Genomic DNA, 13521 nt, shown 5'->3' with positions numbered 1-13521 from the left:
AATACCCTCTTCCTAGGCCTCAAGTAATTTCCACAAATAAAGTTTCAGGAACAATCAGTGACTGCCAGTCAGGTGTGACCAAGCACACACAGGCAGCCAGGCACCAGGGACAAGAACCACAAAAGCCCTCCAACAATGGTGCCACACAGGGACTGCATGTGGTGGAATTCCCACAGCAAAACCGAAAACATAGGTTGACTACTTTTAAAGAAATTTCAAACAGACTCCACAGGGAACAGAGGCTTTAGTCACTGACTCCGGGTGTCCCTGAGCCGTCCTGGTTCACGTTTTGCCAGGAGGGCTTCCAGGATCAGGTACAATTCCAGCTAAGAATGATTACCATCTTAATATATAGAGAACCAGGGTCCATCACGACCAAAACGCCTGGACGAACTACAGAACAGTGGGCCCTGGCCACTGGGGCATGGCGGTGGGAGGGATCTGTGGGCCCCGGGCTACTGGGGCGCAGCAGCAAGAAGGTCTGTGGGCCCCAGGCTGCCAAGGCGCAGTGTTGAGAAGGGTCTGTGGGCCCCGGGACACCACTGTGCAGTAGCGAGAAGTGTCTGTGGGTCCCGGGCCACAGTGGAACTCTGGGTCTCATGTGATCGGGGGTGTAGCTGGCCTTCAAACCGGACCCTGACAGGAGGGAGGAGGGAGTCCCATTCCCTGTAGAATCAACCATTGGACAGCTTGCTGTCAGCAGCCTGCCAGCCAGGAATCCCATTCACCTGCACCCTGGACCCTGACAGGAGGGAGGAGGGAGCCCCATTCCCTACAGAATCGGCCTTTGGACAGCTTGCTATCAGCGACCTGCCAGCCAGGAATCCCATTCACCTGCACCCTGGACCCTGACAGCAGGAAGGAGGGAATATGTCTAAAGACCAACTATTGGCACAAAGTACCTCTGAAGCCGAAAGGAGCCATTGTTGGCAACAGAATGTATCTGAAGACCAACGATTGGCACAAGGTACCTCTGCAGCCGAAAGAAAGCGGCAGCGTCAACAGAATATGTCTGAAGACCAACGACTGACACAACATTCCTCTGAAGCTGAAAGAAACTGGCGTCATTGACAGAAAATGTCTGAAGACCAACATGCCTCTGAAGTTGAAAGAAGACAGCGGCGATGACAGAATATTTCTAAAGATCAGTCATTAACAAGTACTACCAATACTGGTAGGAACTGCCTTCACAGCAAAAATGGAGTAAATGGGGATGCAATTATCGAACATAGTTGTGATGGAATGACTATTAGATGTCAATTTTGCCTATCACTAAATTTCTCGATGAAAAGCCATCTGATGGAAAATTTACTCAATGTTGTAGCAAAGTTTGTCCAAATGATATACATTTTCCAGAATACACAACATATTTTAAAAATTTAATGATAAACGAAGATTCTGACAGTAAAAATTTCATAGAAAATATCCATTCAATAAATAGTTCTTTTGCTTTTGCTTCAATGGGTGCAAATGTTGCATCGCCATCAGGATATGGGCCATCCTGTTTTAGAACACACGGACAAGTTTATCACCGTACTGGAACTTTACATCCTTCAGATGGTGTTTCTCGGAAGTTTGCTCAACTCTATACTTTAGATATGCCTGAAGCGACGAATAAAGATTAGCAATGCCAGAGAACCAGGGCTGCTCAGAAAGACTCATGATCAATATCAACAACCTCATGCATGAAGTAAACAAATTAACAAAATCGTACAAGATGCTACATGAGGTAGAAAAGGAAGCCCAATCTGAAGCAGCAGCAAAAGGTATTGCTCCCACGGAAGTAACTACGGCAATTAAATATGATCGTAACAGTGACCCAGGGAGATATAATTCTCTCCGTGTAACCAAGGTTGCTGTCATATTCAGAAACCAAGATGGAGAACCTCCTTTTGAAAGGGACTTGCTCATTCATTGTAAACCAGATCCCAATAATCCGAATGCCACTAAAATGAAACAAATCGGTATCCTGTTTCCTACATTAGATGCAATGACATATCCTATTCTTTTTCCACATGGTAAAAAGGGCTGGGGAACAGATATTGCATTAAGACTTAGAGACAACAGTGTAATCAACAATAATACTAGACAAAATGTAAGGACAGGAGTCACACAAATGCAGTATTATGGATTTCATCTCTCTGTGCAGGACACGTTCAATCCTATTTTAAATGTAGGAAAATTAACTCAACAGTTTATTGTTGATTCATATTCAAAAATGGAAGCCAATCGAATAAACTTCATTAAAGCAAACCAATCTAAGTTGAGAGTTGAAAAATATAGTGGTTTGATGGATTATCTCACATCTAGATATGAAAATGACAATGTGCCGATTGGTAAAATGGTAATACTTCCATCATCTTTTGAGGGTAGTCCCAGAAATATGCAGCAGTGATATCAGGCTGCTATGGCAATTGTAACGAAGTTTGAGCCCGATTTACTCATAACCATGACATGCAACCCCAAATGGGCAGATATTACAAACAATCTACAACACTGGCAAAAAGTTGAAAACAGACCTGATTTGGTAGCCAGAGTTTTTAATATTAAGCTGAATGCTCTTTTAAATGATAAATGTAAATTCCATTAATAGCAAAAATTCATGGCATTGAATTTCAGAACGCGGACTGCCTCACGGTCACATAGTATTGATATTAGATAGTGAATCCAAATCACGAACAGAAGATAACATTGATCGTATAGTTAAGGCAGAAATTCCAGATGAAAACCAGTGTCCTCGACTTTTTCAAATTGTAAAATCAAATATGGTACATGGACCATGCGGAATACAAAATCCAAATAGTCCATGTATGGAAAATGGAAAATGTCCAAAGAGATATCCAAAAGAACTTCAAAATGCAACCATTGGAAATATTGATGGATATCCCAAATACAAACGAAGATCTGGTAGCACCATGTCTATTGGAAATAAAGTTGTCGATAACACTTGGATTGTCCCTTATAACTTGTATTTGTGCCTTAAACATAATGGTCATATAAGTGTTGAAGTCTGCGCATCAATTAAAAGTGTCAAATATTTATTTAAATGTGTCTATAAAGGGCACAATTGCACAGATATTAAAATTTCTGAAAAAAATATTATCAATCATGATGAATACAGGACTTCATTGACTCCAGGTATGTGAGCGCTCCTGAGGCTGTTTGGAGACTTTGCAATGCGAATGCATGACCAATCTCATGCAATCATAAGATTAGCTATTCATTTGCCAAATGAACAAAATTTGTATTATCATGCCAATGATTTTGCTACAGTTATAGATAGGGCTAGAAGGCATAACTCTACTTTGATGGCTTGGTTTTTATCGAATAGAGAAGATTCTGATGCACACAATTATTATTATTGGGAGATTTCACAACATTATGTGTTTAGTAATTCTTTGTGGAGAAAACACCAAAAGGATGGAAATAAAGTATTAGGTAGACTGTTCACTGTGAGCTTTAGAGAACCAGAACGAATATTACCTTAGACTTTTGCTTCTGCATGTAAAAGGTGCGATAAGTTTTGATGATCTGCAAACTGTAAGAGGTGTAATTTATGATACATTTCATGAAGCTGCTAAACATCGAGGATTATTAATCGACAACACTATTTGGAAAGATACGATTGATGATGTGATCATCCTTAATATGCCCAAACAACTATGGCAACTTTTTGCATATATATGTGTGTTTGCATGTCCTTCTGATGCAGACAAATTATGGGATGAGAATAAATCTCATTTTATTGAAGATTTTTGTTGGAAATTGCACCAAAGAGAAGGTGCCTGTGTGAACTGTGAAATGCATGCCCTTAACGAAATTCAGGAGGTATTCACATTGCATGGAATGAAATGTTCACATTTCCAACTTCCACACTATCCTTTATTAACGAATACAAATACATGTGATGAATTGTTCGAGCAACAACAGGCAGAGGTTTTGCTAAATTATCTGAATATTGAACAGTTGGCAGCCTTTCAGACTATAACTTCAGCCATCAAAGATCAAACTGTACACCCCAAATGCTTTTACTTGGATGGTCCAGGTGGTAGTGGAAAAACACATCTTTATAAAGTTTTAATACATTATATTAGAGGTCGTGGTGGTACTGTTTTAACCACAGTGTCTACAGAAATTGCTGCAAATTTACTTCTCGGTGGAAGAACCTTTCATTCCCAATATAAATTACCAATTCCATTAAATGAAACTTCAATATCTAGACTCGATATAAAGAGTGAAGTTGCTAAAACCATTAAAAAGGCCCAACTTCTCGTTATTGATGAATGCACCATGGCATCCAGTCAGGCCATAAATGCCATAGGCAGATTACTAAGAGAAATTATGAATTTGAAAGTTGTATTTGGTGGAAAAGTTCAACTTCTCGGGGGGATTTTCGACAATGTCTCAGTATTGTGCCGCATGCTATGCGATCGGCAATAGTACAAAAGACTTTAAGGTACTGTAATGTTTGGGGATGTTTCAGAAAGTTGTCTCTTAAAACAAATATGAGATCAGAGGATTCTGCTTATAGTGAATGGTTAGTAAAACTTGGAGATGGCAAACTGGGTAGCAGTTTTCATTTAGAAATGGATATTATTGAAATCCCCTGTGAAATGATTTGTAATGGATCTATTATTGAAGCTACCTTTGTAAATAGTAGATCTATAGATAATATTAAAAATATATCTAAATGTGAAATTCTTTGTCCAAAAAATGAGCACTTTCAAAAATTAAATGAAGAAATTTTGGATATACTCGATGGAGATTTTCACACATATTTGAGTGATGATTCCATTGATTCAACAGATGATGCTGAAAAGGAAAATTTTCCCATCGAATTTCTTAATAGTATTACTCTTTCGGGAATGCCGTGTCATAAATTAAAATTGAAAGTGGGTGCAATCATCATGCTATTGAGAAATCTTAATAGTAAAAGGGATCTTTGTAATGGTACCAGATTCATTATCAAAAGATTATGACCTAACATTATCGAAGCTGAAGTATTAACAGGATCTGCAGAGGGAGAAATTGTTCTGATTCCAGGAATTGATTTGTCCCCATTTGACACTGGCCTCCCATTTAAATTAATTCGAAGACAGTTTCCTGTGATGCCAGCATTTGTGATGACTATTAATAAACCACAAGGACAAACTCTAGACAGAGTAGGAATATTCCTACCTGAACCCGTTTTTGCACATGGTCAGTTATATGTTGCTTTCTCTCGAGTTCGAAGAGCATGTGATGTTAAAGTTAAAGTTGTAAATACTTCATCACAAAAAAAATTAGTCAAGCACTCTGAAAGTATTTTTACTCTAAATGTGGTATACAGGGAGATATTAGAATAAGTTTAATCACTTTATCAGTCATTGTTTGCATCAATGTTGTTTTTACATCATGTTTTTGTTGTTTTTATATCATGTCTTTGTTGCTGTTATATCATGTGGTTGTTTACTTATTAATAAATTTATATATTATTTTCATATACATTTTACTAATTTTCTTTCATCTCTGACATGTCTATTATAAAGGGCAAATAGCAATATTAAAATATTTTCTCTAATTAATTCCCTTTTCATGTGCACGAATTTTGTGCACCAGGCCACTAGTTCTATATAATAAAAGGCTAATATGCAAATAGACCGAATGGTGGAACAACTGAACAACTGAACAACCAGTCTCTATGATGTGTGCTGACCACCAGGGAGTGTGCACGGAACATGGCGGGCATCGGACAAAGTGGGATGGTGGAGCAGATGAGTGAGGGTGCCAGACCAAGGCAGGGTGCCAGTCACCATCATTGGGGCAAGCTTCTGGTGGTTACTGAAAATTCTTTACTCCCACGCGTTACGGTCCCGCCCGGTGCTCACACCCACTGCCCCTTGCACCTGCTGCTGGCACCGGAGCTGCTGCTTGCACCCACTCCTGGTGCCCAGCTCCGGCCCCGATCGCTTGGTGCCGTCAGCAGTGCAAGCGGCGCCTGCCAGCCCCGATAGCCCCTCAGGGCTTCTCCACCTCCCCCTGCTCCTGAGGGGCGATCGGGGCAGCAGCCACTGCTCATACCTGCTGCTGGCGCCAGCCCCAATTGCTCCACACCATCAGCGGGCACAAGGGGGGCCAGTGCCATCAGTGTATGGGAGCGGCGAAGGCGGGAGTGGGGCTGCCAGCAGACAGGGGACCGTGGGCCGCAGTGGGAGGGGCTGTGTGGGGGCATGGAGGGTGAGCTGAGACCCGCCCCTGGGCCCCGTGCAGCCTCGTGGCACACAGGTCCTTTCAAGGTGCACGAAGTCATGCACTGGGCCCCTAGTGAAAGATAAAAAGCAAAGTCAGGGCATGGGGCAAAGGAAGGAAGCCGGTGAGAAATGTGTTGACTTTTAGGAAGACATTTTGTAGGTATTTGTATGATGACTTTTAACATGTTTAAAAATCATTTCAAGCACACTGAATCACTTTCTAAAGTTTACTCATAAAGGACCACAGCAGCTCTAACGGGTGGCATGAAGGTGGACCTATACAGCTCTCATCTCCATGAGCAGTCCCTAAGGAAATGGCATCTTAGTCAACTGGAGACAGGTCCTGTGCGGGGGCCAGCACACCCCCAACGCTGAAAACCTGCCTGACGGCCTGTAACCGCCATTTAGAGAACAATGGCTGTTTCATCGGCTTCTGAAGCACAATTCAGTCGGGGGGTCACAAGTATAAACACAATAAAACCCTTCACTGGGGTTAAACAGTGGACGCACACTGGATGGGAGTGTCCAGTGGGAAGACTGAGGGGCTCCCTGGAGTGTGAACCTTCAGCACCCCCAGCTTTCTCCGTGGCACTTACACTAACACACTAACGGTTCCGTTTGGGTTATTGCATTTGGGCTCAGGGTACAGGTTTTACAGACAGGCACTCGAACCAGTGCTAGCGAGAATGTGAGGGGCTGGAACCTTTATGGAGAGGTTGTAAAGAGGACTGTGCAACGGGAAAAAAAGGGGGGATGAGGGGAAACCTGGTGTTTTTGACCCATTTGAAGAACTGCAGAAAAACCATTAAACTTAGTTTAGCTCCAGAGGGCAAGCGTCTGCGGGTAGAAGGAAACAAGTTAAACTCACTGTCAAGAACTTGGTGATAACGAAAGCCAAAGGTGCGCGGTGGAGTCCGGCACTCTCCTAAGGCCACCTGGCCCCATTCCGTGGCCTCCAGGTCACCTGTCCGCAGGGGTGTCTTGGGTTGGTGACTGGGAACACCCGGCACAGGGAAGGAGACGCCCCCCTGAGCAGTAGCACCAGGGAACGGCCGGCCCAGAGCGGAGGGCCGTCATCCCGAGAAGGAATGGGCTGCAGGTGACAGACAGCGGAGAGGTTTCTCTTGGTGTAGAAGGCCCCTGGCCTGTGCCAGGGAGGCGGGCGGGCACCCAGCGGGCTCCTCTCCTCCTTCCCTCAGACCTCTGGCCTCCGGAGCCAACCTTTCCCTAGGATCCTCGCACGCTTCTGCTGCCGCTGCCCGCCCTGAGCTCTCGGGGCGAATTGGGCGCAGGGGGCGCACGGGGGCCCTTAGGCGCAGGGGGTGCACTGGGCGCAGGGGGCGCAGGGGGCGCAGGGGGCGCACGGGGGACTTGAGCGCAGGAGGCGCCTGAGCGACGGGGCGCGGCCGGGAGGAAGTGCGGGGCCTGCCCGGGCGCGTTAAGGGAAGTTGCCCAAAATGAGGAAGCGCTGCTCTCTGGGCGGCTGAGGCGACTCAGGCGGCCGGAGGAGCAAGGAGGACCTCGCGGCCCGCGCTGCTCCGGGACAGCCCCACGGACCCACCGCCCGCGCCCGCCACCCGCCGGACCCCGCGCCGCAAGCCTCGCTGCACAGGTAGGAGGCGCGCTCCCTGCGGGGCGCGGGGCCCGGCTCCTCGGGACCGGGAAGGAGGCGAGCGCGCGTTTGGGGGGGCAGCGGCGCGCCCACTCGACCGGTTTCGGGGTGCCCGGCGCTGTGCCAGGGACGCTTGGAGCCTTCGGCCTTTGGACAACGGGACATCGATGAGATAGAAGCAGGGAACGCAGCCTTTTGTCCTGATCCTGGAGCCTCTGGGGTGCGGCTCCCGCACGGGAGCGGGGCCTGGGACCCAGGGTCGTGCGCAGACGGTGCGGAAGCTGCGGGTCCTGGGGACGCGAGCCGAGTCCGCGGCACGTTTGCCTTGGCCCTTCCTGACAGCCCGGAGCCGCTGCGCTCCCTCCGGGAGGGCGCAGGGCGCGAGCGCAGGAGCCCTCCTGACCGCTCACTCCTTCCTCCACGCGTTTTCACGGTAAAGCAATTAATTTGGCCAGTGAGTGATTTGAGAGCATTCAAGTTTTATGTAGTAAAAGGTAAATTTGAGTTAATTTTTTAGAAACTGAACTAAGGAACTATTTAGAGGCGACTCTGTTTGTTTGGATGTTCAAAAACTAGAAAGACAGTCATTGGGGAAATTAGAGTTTGAATCTTTGTACGTTGGAAACGATGTTTCGGATTGTTTTAATGAGTTTGCTTGACTCGCCATGGATTTCATTGAGCCCAAGTACAAGTGTTGGCTGGCGAATTGCATTTTTCTTAAAGTGGCAGAGCGTTTCAGCCTGCAGTTAAGAGGAGGCCAGACATTTGAATCTTCATAATGAAAAACTAATCATGCGATGACGGAGAATTTCTGGAAGCAATGGAATCAACTATACTAACTGATTTCTTTGTTTTAGCCAGAACATATTTATCTGTATCATCCAGGAAGCATTTCAATTAAATGCAATTAAATTCATTAATGGTCCCGTCACACCCTCCCCCCAAGTGCATGGATATATTTGCATTTGAGCTAAAAGAGAGGAATCTGGTCAGTTAAAATTATTTCATCAAATCATTTTGTTTCTACATCATACTTTTTATGTTTAGAGAAATTTTACAGTAAATAGAAATTGATTTGTTACTCTGTTTGTAGTGCTCAGATATATAGGATTATATAGTCCTAACTGGAATGTTTTAATGTTTAAGCTAAGGTGAAAGTTAGGCGTATACTTTAGGTCTTTGCCTTTCCTGAGGGGTGAAATTGACAGATCATTTTATTGCTAGGTTTGCATCTCAGAAATACCACCTTAGCCTTCCTTAGGCTCATATTTAATATTTTAAGTGCAGGTCTAATTTCTCTGTTTTTAAACCAGAGATGTTTTAGTAGGACATCACTTATGCAGCACATTGCATGTCCATAATCATTATTCAAGACCCTTGTGCTCAGATATGTTTTTAACTCAGGACTTTTTCAGAATTTAGAATTCAAAGTTAGAATCTGAATTTCAGCGCTGGGAACGACGTCTGTCAGAACTTAGAAAGGTGCTGACACCTCGCCCCGCCCAGCGGCCTGGGACCCACGCCTCTGCACCTGCTCTGTGAATGCTCCCATCAGGTGGCATAAGTAACAACTCTAAATGGCTGCGTGTCCGTTAGGGCAGGCGTGGTCACTAAATGAGGGGCCCGAAATTGCTAAGAAACCTTCGTTAGAGCTTTCTGGAGTTGGGCTAAAGAACTGACTCCATCAAGCTACTGTGCTTTGGAAAACAAATTGCTTTTCTATTGCCCAATACTCACCCTTTCCAGTAATTAGATGGGCAATTTCCCCTCCGCAAAAAGTCTGAAATATCAGGATTTCACTCAACTTTCAATGATAACCATTAAACTGTGAGCCTGCCCGTGGGAGTGGGAGGTGCGGCCTTACTGATACAGGTTGAAGCAGCAGCTCGGGAGCAGAGCTGGCTCCTGTCCACCCGCAGCTGGCTCTGCCGGCCCTCGGCTCCGCCCGCCACCCCTGTCCAAGGGATGGCAGGGCACTTTTCACCATCGGGGCTCATTTTTGCTTTTTTAACTTTAACTGTAGTAGACTTTTTCTAACTACACCCTAACTCACCTCTTCTCCCCAGCTTTGCAAGTTTTAACATTTTCTTTCACTTTTGGAATTGTTTAGCTATAAGTGAGTGGAGAAAAAAATTAGGAATTTAGGCCTTTGGGGAGAACTTTCCTTAAATATCTACATCCTTAACTTTCTTTTTCTTTAAAAGCAATTGCAAACAAAAGGCAGCCTTAAAGAGAGATTGGGATGAAATTGCCTGACATGTCCTAGCATCTTACCCTTCCACTTAGATTTGAATGGGTTCGTTTCTTTTCACTTGGAAAGGAGTTTTTATTTTTAACTGAGGAATTGTGGGAAGATTGAAAAAATAAAACTAGGCTGATTAAAATTTAAAGGAAATTTTATTCATTCTGATACTATATTACCAGGGAAATTTTCTGTTAGCTTTTAACTTTGTCTGACAAAGTTATCTTGTGTCAATTTGAATTTTTCACCCTTAATGATTAATTATGTACTGTTTGCCTATGAAACTTGAAAGATGGTTGAATTGGAATCTTAAGTATAATCAAATTTAGCCAAGGTAATACATACCAGCAGGAAGAACATTCAGTTTATGTAACAGTAGATTGAACAAATAAAAACCGACTCTCTTTTGATTCTTTCATTTCTTGGAGAAACCATGTACTTATTTTTGGAGGCTGCCGACGGTGGGTGATGAGGGGAGGGAGGTAGCAACGACTTAGACTGCTGGCGATGCCGCCATGACATGTACTGATGAAGACGGCAGTGTGTGGTGAGCAGCGTCCTCTGTCCTGGGGACCAGGCTCTGAGACGGAGTCCTTGCTCCTGAAGCCGGTGGCAGGACCCCTCACTGCTGTGCTGGAGGACTGGAGGGAGCAGGGATGTGGGGTGCTGGCCTTCCAGACTGGCATGCTGAGTGTAGGAGGCCTGGTCTGAGCGGAGGCCCAGCAGGCAGCAGGCAGCAGGGGCCACTGGGGAGCCTGGGCTGGGGTGGGGGTGAGACCCAGGCCTGGCTGCAGGGGTGTGGAGGAGGAAGAGGCCTGAGGCAGGCGGTTCAGCGAAGGCCTGAAGCATTGGATTGTGGAGTTACACTCTGTAGCTACAAAGAGCATTTGAATGTCCAACACGTGACCTTCTACTTTCTCACTTAGTTTGTCTTAATTGATACATCTTCATTCTGTTCTGGCCAGTATAATAATTTAACTTATTAAATCTACCCGCTTCTGTTAAGCTGTCATGGAAATGTTTTGGTATGACCAGAGTTAATTTGTTTTTTATTTAATTTTAATTAATAACAATACTTTCCCATTCTGTAGTACTGTTCCCAAAAGCAGTCTTCTACGTTTTTATTGCTCTTTCTTCTAGAATTCTCCTCAAGTTCCCATCCTATGCTTATTTGCTTATGCTTGGCTATATCAGTTTTAGACAATGTCTGCCGACCTCCTGCTCTGGGAAATAGGCCGCGGCCGTCCTAGGCCGGCCTCCGCCAGGATGAGAGTTTGCAAATGGGCGCCGTGTGCTCTCTGGGGGGCGCTTCATGGTGGGGGCGTTTGCCGCGGAGGCCAGGGTGTCATGTATCCCATTTTCCTCGTCCCCTTGTGACTTTTCCTGGGTAAATGCTTGGCTGCTCTGTGCTCTCCGTGGGCCCCGTGCCTGGCAAATGTGTCTCCCCAATGCTCTGTGCCGGAGCTCAGACTGCTGACCCAGCTTCCCACTGCGTCAGACCAGCAGCCTCTCCGTTCCACGTTCCTCTCTGCTTTTCTGGAACCCCGTCTTCTTGCTCCAGTCTGATAGTCGCTCTTCAGTCTCACTGCACACACACTGGGAACGAAGCATCGGTTCGTGCGGAGTGTGGGGACTGGTTGTCTGAATACATTTCCTGCACATCACTTAGTAGGGCCTTTGCTTCACCCTTTGGTGTCTAGGCCTGCCTCTCGCGGGCAGTAGGTGCACTTTACCTGCTGTAAATCCCTGTCATCCCTGACGACAGCACCTCCCAGCCTTCGTATTTCTATGGTCATTTGTTCATTAGCAGCGTAGAGCTTTTATATTTCTTCCATCAGAACATGACCTGACTCATAATAGTGAAAGATGATTTTTAACTCCAATTTAGCCTTTGGCGTCTCCATTTAAAATCCGCCTCAATGTCACCTCTGTATTTGTCCGGCACTGATGTTTTATCATCTGATTGTGAGACGTTGTACTTTCCGGGGAATGGCGAGTCCGGGCTTTCCGCACAGATCACGCGGCGGGTCCTCAGCGCCACGGGCGTGATGCGCACGGGCCGTGTCCTGTCCTCGCACACCTCCGTGGCGGGGGCGTGCTGGTTCTGGGAGCAGCTTGGGGACCTGAGCTTTCGGGATCCCTTTACCGGAGTCTCAGTCCTTGCTGGGGTGGAGGCGGAGTCCTGTGGTTCACTGCATCTTGGATGCTGGGAACATCTAGTCATTTGACTGCTCTAATGCCTTGCGGTCCCAGTTACTGAATATTTGTACCAACAGCGGTTGAGAGTAGGGTTCTGAATCCCCACCGGGTTCCATCCAGTCCCACTCCGTGTTTCAAAGCTGCTCTTCGTCTTTGTTGACGGGAGGTCACAGCGGTGTCACTGTGATGCGGGATGAGGCCGCGCGCGCATCTGGCACCTGGTACCTGCGGGTGAGAGCTGACGCCTCTGCCACCCCCCTCCCAGGCGCGTGGCCTGGACCCCGCCCCTGCAGTCCTGGGCTAGTAGCACCCCCAAACAGGTGGGAGGTTTTAGTGCCCTTTCTAAAGAGTCGTTCTCTCTGACCTCCAAGGTGAGGAAACTCTCCACCATTTTCTTTCTGAAAAGTGTCAGGTTGTGTAACGGATGCACAAGTCCAGTCCGTTAGTGAGGACTTCCAGGTGACAGGCAGCGGCACCTCCGCCCGGCCCACGCCACCCTGGGGCAATGGGCGGGATTCCTCCCACTTGTTGGTCCTGCGGATGTCTGTGCATATCTTCAGGAGCTACCATCTTGTGTGTGTGTGTCTTCTTAATACCGTACCATTCTGCACCTTGCTTTTTTTCATCAACAGCAACGGCTCGGGTTGGGGAGCCCTGGCTCTCAGTGACTGTGGGCTTGCTCTGCAGAGGGGAGAGCGCCTGCCACTGGGGACAGGGGCCTCCCCTGACTGGCAGCACCGGCAGAGCCCGAGGCCCGCCCTCGTCCCCTCCCTGCCCTCAGCATGTGTTTCGTGGAGCCAGCAGGCTGACCTGGAGGTCAGGAAGGATCCTCAGCCCTGTCTGACCGTAGTGCATCTCCCGTCTTCCATTTTAGCAAGCAGGTGGTTAATTGCTGAGGAATGCGTTTCGTTCTTTATTTGTTACTGACACGTTAAGCTCTTGCTTTTTATTGCTGGTCCCACTGTGGACATTCTCTCGCTGCTCCCTGACCTCTGCCCTGACCCCCTCCCTGCTCATCGCACCCCCCGCACGGGGTTTGCCTCCTGGTCTGCTTGGTACTGTGCTCCACCGCAGGGCTGGTCTTTGTTAACTAGGAGTCAGTCTGTAAGGCTGCATCTGTTGGCCCTCTGAGCCTGTCCCCCACGAGAGGAGGCAGGTGATCTGTGCACCGGGGAGGATGAGCCACTGACCAGTGTGTGGGGACAGGGGCTCCCTGTTCTTTGCAGCTGGCCCTGCCG

The 13521-nt window shown here is 46.8% G+C and overlaps 1 protein-coding gene across 1 annotated transcript in view; it reads left to right on the top strand.

Moving 5' to 3' along the window:
- Positions 1-7721: 7721 nt before the first annotated feature.
- Positions 7722-13521, top strand: part of SYK (spleen associated tyrosine kinase) — an 87430-nt gene continuing 81630 nt past the window's right edge. The window contains exon 1 of the mRNA XM_008156863.3: positions 7722-7842. The gene's annotated coding sequence lies outside the window, so the exon portion shown is untranslated. The remainder of the gene's footprint in view (positions 7843-13521) is intronic.

This window comes from Eptesicus fuscus, chromosome 15, assembly GCF_027574615.1.
Source record: "Eptesicus fuscus isolate TK198812 chromosome 15, DD_ASM_mEF_20220401, whole genome shotgun sequence".
Classification (NCBI taxonomy): Eukaryota; Metazoa; Chordata; class Mammalia; order Chiroptera; family Vespertilionidae; genus Eptesicus; species Eptesicus fuscus.
Note: the sequence above shows the minus strand (reverse complement) of the source record. Positions and strands in the feature narration are given on the sequence as shown.